This window comes from Buceros rhinoceros, unplaced genomic scaffold, assembly GCF_000710305.1.
Source record: "Buceros rhinoceros silvestris isolate BGI_N320 unplaced genomic scaffold, ASM71030v1 scaffold12339, whole genome shotgun sequence".
NCBI lineage: Eukaryota > Metazoa > Chordata > Aves > Bucerotiformes > Bucerotidae > Buceros > Buceros rhinoceros.
Window position 1 is genome coordinate 89034 of NW_010432183.1, and position 6244 is coordinate 95277.

Genomic DNA, 6244 nt, shown 5'->3' on the forward strand with positions numbered 1-6244 from the left:
CCGCTCTTCTGAGCCCTGGTGATTCAAATGCATTTGTTTCCTGCAGAAATTCGTAGAACACTTTATTGAGTCTTTATCTGAGTCTTGAGTGTTGTTCTTTTTGTGATAGTTTCCACCCGGATACTTCAGTTAGAGCAGAGACCGCTGCTTCTGCTAACTGAAAGATCACGATGCCCTACAACCTTGACTTCAGGTGGCGACACCAGAGAGCATGTTTGCTACGAAAATCCTCAGAGCTCAGTAGGTCAGGGTGTGGATTCTCTTCCTGGAGCAGGAGGATTTTGTGTAGGCTCCTGTTGCTGCGGATGTTCCTGCACCACACAGAGCTCCCAACACAAAGAGCTGGGAACATCAGTGCCCTCGTGGGCTGTGACCTGGCTAGAGGCATCGCTCCTCTAGGGAAGTCATTTGTCACTCTTGACTTCAGCATAGCAACGAGCTGAGAACTGTCAGCATCTCCTGCTGACTGAGACGCCGCTTTTTGTGTAGGCTCCTGTTGCTGCGGATGTTCCTGCACCACACAGAGCTCCCAACACAAAGAGCTGGGAACATCAGTGCCCTCGTGGGCTGTGACCTGGCTAGAGGCATCGCTCCTCTAGGGAAGTCATTTGTCACTCTTGACTTCAGCATAGCAACGAGCTGAGAACTGTCAGCATCTCCTGCTGACTGAGACGCCGCTGGCATGAAGAGCTTCCTCCAGCTGATGCATGGTGAGAAGGTGCAGCTGGAGGGAACTTGTCCTGAGAGTGTGGAGTCAGAGCAGACATGATGGCGGTGAGGAGCTGCTAGGAGCTCTGCATCTGCAGCAGTCTGGGAAGGGCAGCATACTGCTGGAGACCTCTGTGGGGGAAGGAAACAAGTCACTGTGGCTAACAAGTGGACACATCATGAGACACAGGGAGACTGCAGGGGTGGATGTGATGCTTTCCACTGCGTAGTTTGTGGGAACCAGGACAGCTGCAGTGACACGATACATAAAAGAAACCTCCGGCGAGTTCCTCCTCCAGGGCAAATGTCCACCACTAGCATAAAGGATTCGCGATGTGTAAGGCACATCCTCTCCTGTCCATCACTGGGGCTCCTACCTGCTCCGTCTTCACAGCCTCGAACTCAGGCACTCCTGCAGCATCTGGATATTTGGTATTTGCGTCTCTGAATCTTATATGTAGGACTGTAAAGGGCAAGCGATTCTGCCACGCTGGCTCGCCTCTGTGTGCTTAGGTCTCAGGCAGGGCTGCCTGCCTTCCAGCCACGCGGGCTGAGAAAGTGGGTGCCGCGGAAACGCTGCCAGCGGCTACTGCTGTAAAAAGCGAATAGACCTTTGTGGGCTGTGAGCGGAATGACAGAAATACGGCTTCAATTCTGCACGGCTTACGCTGCGCTTCGGTGAAACGGTGCCCTGACACCGGGACGGTGAGATCAGTTTCTCCTCATTGCAGCAGTGGGAGGTCAGAATTCCCACGTCAGTCATTTTAACCCCGACTTCGAAAGGCCACGATGCTCCCAACTGATAGCAAAAAATCATGTGAGTTTAGCACACAGAGTTTATTTTACTCATCTGTTGATAGTGCTTGGCTGGATCCCTGTGCTGTTTGACAGTCTTGCCCTAGAACCCCTGGCTCAGAATGGATGGCGTTTTTCGTGGGTTTCTGTGGAAATAAGGTCTAAGTCGAAGCTGTCTGCCAATTCCTCAGAGAGGCAGCTTCTAGCTCAGGTAGCTTCCTGCTCCGCTTGTTTCATTGGAACTCAGATGTTCACATTATCTGTCAAAGATGATGAAAAAAGTGTATTTGTTCACAAGTGGCTTTTTCACATGCTATAAACCTGCAAATCCTCTGTTAACTCTACCAATTTCCAGTCCTGGAGTCTTGAGTTATCAACCAATAGAGGTTGTTAAGTCTTCTAACTTTTAGGAAGTTGGGATACAAATACTTGAGTTTACCCTAGGTGAAGCATCTGGGGCAGTTATGTCTCATCTAATGCTTAATGGCCCGGTCGCTTGGTAGGCCCGTTCATAATTCATCAGGCATCTGATTAAATGTAGTTTAGTCTGACTCATGTGATAGTGTTTGAGGCTAATTTAAAGGCAGAACATTATACTTGCACAACTTGCCAATAGATGCTAAGCCTGTAGAATGAACTCTCGTTGTCTGATTAAAATATATGAACCATTTTGTAAGGTTTCATATTCCAAAGAACACAGATTCCTTTTTCTGGGAGAGCAGAAATTTCTGTTTACATCGATAACTGTTTCCTGTTTTCTTTTTTTGAAAACAGCAAGACAGGGTTATACTGTATTCCTACCTATTTCATATGCCGTGAGCCATGCCATGGATCCATGGGTCCAAGGCCAGGCAGATAAAGGTGACTTGGGCAGGTGATAAAAATATTTCTCAGTTCTTGAACATGATGCAAAACACAACAGAAGCACATTCTGTCACTCCTCCTCATGTGTTTTCCAGTACTAGGTATTATTTTCCCTGACTATATCAAGCCGACTGAAGCTTTTAGAAAAGGCAGTGCAGTACAGTTTTACCATTTATCTAATGATCATCTTTCTTTATTTAATTTCTTAACATGGGAAGAATCTTACCCAGAATGCGTATCTCTTGAAAAGTCACACAAGATAGGATCTCTGACAAAATATAAAACAACAGCTAGTCTCAGCTCCAGAAAAAGAAAATGAAGAGCACCTCTGGCAATTAATGGTATGAACGTTTAATCACAAAGTGTGATATTAAGTGGAAATGTAATAGATTTATATAACCTCACAAGGACAGGGGAACTATAAATAATTGAAAGCATGACTCTGTAAGGAAATAGGTCTTGTAGGTAAACGCGATGTCTGTTCACAACAGGTTAAAGATGGGATTTGCTGAGGGAACTCACTGTATGTTAATAGGCAGCCATCAGGTCTGGTCCTTTAAAGTAAACGCTGAATTTAGCACTTAAAGCAGGAAATCAACTTTGTTTTGTTTGAAAATTAGTAGGTATTCTTCCTCTTCGAGCACAGAGTACTATTTCTGAGAATTCCCAAGTAGATTCGCTAATTAGAGTTAAAGAATCCTTTTAAAATTCCCTTTAAGGAAAGCCATATCAAATCCTTTTTGTTGTCCTGAGGGATCTTGATAACACAGACTCTTCAAATCCTCCACAGAATTAAAAGTCACTGGAATATTATGCATCTGCTCTATCTGAAGGTTTCCTTAGGAGTGATGATCTTTCGGTATTCATAAATCATTTTCTCCTGCTGTAAGCTTAGCACATAAAATATTCAGAAAAACCAGCAAGAAATGTCTGTCTGTCAGACCGCTGCCACCTCCTTTGTTCACAGGTGTATGGCCAGAGTCTGAACTACGCAGAGGTGAGCATCTCCTCCAGGCTTAGCCTGACAAATCCTGACCAGGGTAATTTGGCTTCGTCCTTCGAGAAAAGCAGTCGTACTTTTTAACTCTGCCGTCGGTAGGTCCTAAAACATCATTTTACAACCATTATTAGAGAATATACCACTGTATTAAGACTCAGATGATGAAGGTGGACTTCCCTATGACTCTGTCGGGAGCTAAAGGCAAGGATTTATTAGAATAAGAATTGAGAAAACAGCAAGAGGGAGGTGGGTAAGGGCTGAGGGCAGGGAAGGAGAGAGATGGGAAGACAGAGAGCAGCGTGCGATCCATATATTGATGGCACTGCAGCACAAGTGCTTCCGTCAGCCCGAGGAGTTTGACACACACATCTGTGGGGAAATGAATGAACGGAGTGCTGTGCTGGTGGCTCAGCCTCATCCCCTGGTAAAGCGATGGCGCAGGGGGGTGAGCGGTCCCAGCACTCCTCGAACACCGCTAGCGGTAGCTGTAGCGGTACACCAGGCTGGGTACAGGGGGAAAAACCCCTCACTGACGTTTTTGTCGTTTCAAAGCAGAACACAGCCTCGCAGGTGGTTTGCCTCCCTCTCAGTAGCTCTTTGAGAAGAGTTGTGAAACAATGGTTTGATCATGCAGCTATTAATGGAAAAAGAATTCTGGATGGCTGGATAACAAAAGAGGTTTGATTCGACGGTAACGAGATTTATTTAACTGCAAGCCAGACTCCTCTGTGGGTGGCTTGGGAGGAGGACACTCCAGTGAGAGAACAGACGAGACAGCACATGACACCGGCACCCAGCCCTGCAGAGGACCATTGCACTAAATGGGGCAAAGCAATTCATAGTCTGAACTGTCTTTGTACAACGTATTCCACCTTTTCTAGTAGCGAACAGGCTCGTGACTGTTAATTCACTGTCAGAAGAAAGAACGCAGTCTTGCTTGGACTCACTTCTCAGATAGATTGTCTCCTAACTGCAGTTTTACCTTCCACTTTTTCCATGGAAGTATTAATCTTGCAACCGGTTTCTTCTCCAGCCTCCTCACCAGTGTCTCCAGACAGCTCGCTTGTGCTGCTGCATTCGCTCCTTTGTGTGGAGAGCAAGTGATTTGCTTTTTGTGTGCTATTTATAGAGAGCTTCTCCACAGAGCAGGCGTCCCATCCCCCCCGACGCCTCTGAGCATCCTCGCACTGCGGCTACCCGCCACCTGATGTCCTATTTTCTCATTGGCTCGAGCTGTTCCCAAACCTTGTGACTCCTGTGAGCTCACACCCAGCTGTACCGGCTCTGGGTCTCCTGCAGAGAGCCATAATCTTCACTTTCACTTCTGTCATTTGTCCCTAATAGGCCAAAGCATCTGAACAAGCTCTTGCGGTCATCCCCAGAGCCCCCGTCCCAGGTTGGGCCCCGGGGGTCACCGTGGGAATGGATGCGGTCCTTGGCTCGCTGAGGTGGCCGGCGGCTCTGTTACGAGGTTTCCGTTACGTGCTGCAGGACTGTGACCCGTATCATTGCATCCCAGACAGAGGTTTTGCATTCAGAAGACCTTTTGTTTCCTGAAATTGCAAATACTGTCTCACCCTACATCTGCTGCTCAACTAGAAGTCAGGCGAGCGATTAACTTCCTCGACGGATTATAAAGCCAGGTGACTGTGACAAGGTCACCAGGAAAAACAGTCCTGTGATTTTCAGCTTGACAGAAACCTGGCAGGAAATGCAGATGAGAGAGAAATGTCACACTTAGGCAATGATAACCTTAAATATCAGAGACTCAAGTCTGAAAAGTTTTTTCAGCCCATCAGAAGGGTTCATGAAATATGTCTGTTTGTTCATTCCTCCAGGAGACCCTCTCTGTTCTTACATCTCAGTGTGTTATGATAAATAATGCATCGCCTTCCCAATAGCCTTGATAAAGCTGCTTCCTTAACCATATGAGGAGTATGTTTCAAAAAGCGAACAAGCAGAGCGCAGAGATGGAAATTAACCCCAGGACCGCCAGCCTCCATTAGCAATAATGGTGTCTGACAATTCCGGGGTTAAATGAGAAGTAGGTGCCTTTTTACCGAGTTCTGCTCTTTGTTCTTGCTTTAGTGCGTGTCATTGTGGAGACTGTCATGTAAGGTTAATGACAGCCTCTCATTACCCTTGTCAAATATGTAATAATGTGGCCCAACAACAGGGCTGAATGGCTCCTGCTTGTCAGACCCCTATGTTTTGCCTAGCAGATGGTCACTGTGTTTGGAGAGGCCCTCAGATCCATCAGTGCTATCCTGAACACGTGTGGGAGGGAGGCAGTTTTCCCTGATGGGACGGTTCGTGGCTGGAATACTAATTGGGCACAGCAAGGCAACTGAGGATTTATTTATTTTTGTTCCTGGTAGAAATATGTTGTGTTGCAGGGAGAGGAGGGGGAGGGAGGGCGAGGCAAAACCCCGATTCTGCCACCGCCAGCCCCCTTTTTATTGTCTGACTCCTTACATTGGCAAAACCACCACGTGTTCCACCTTATGCTGAAAACCTGGGCTCTTGGGCTACAGCGTCAGGGGCGTGGAAATTCAGGTTTGGGTCCTCTTTTGCTTCTATGTCTTGAAAGCCTGACTTCTATTCTCCTACCTCTTAACAAAGTCGTTGCCTACTCACTAGGAGCCTTGGAGAGCATCACGTTCACCTATTGATATTGCCTCACTCGTTATTAGGATTAAATATTTGTTTTGTGGTAGCTGACCCTCCTGGGTTAGGTAGGACGCAAACAGCAAATATCTGTTCCTTCTCAAGAGAACACAAGCCCCTCCAGCTGGGGGGAAGGCAGTGCTTGGCCCTCCAGATGTATCAGCAGCCTGCTCTGAAAGTGGGTGTGCGCAGCCTTCGACCGCGCACCGA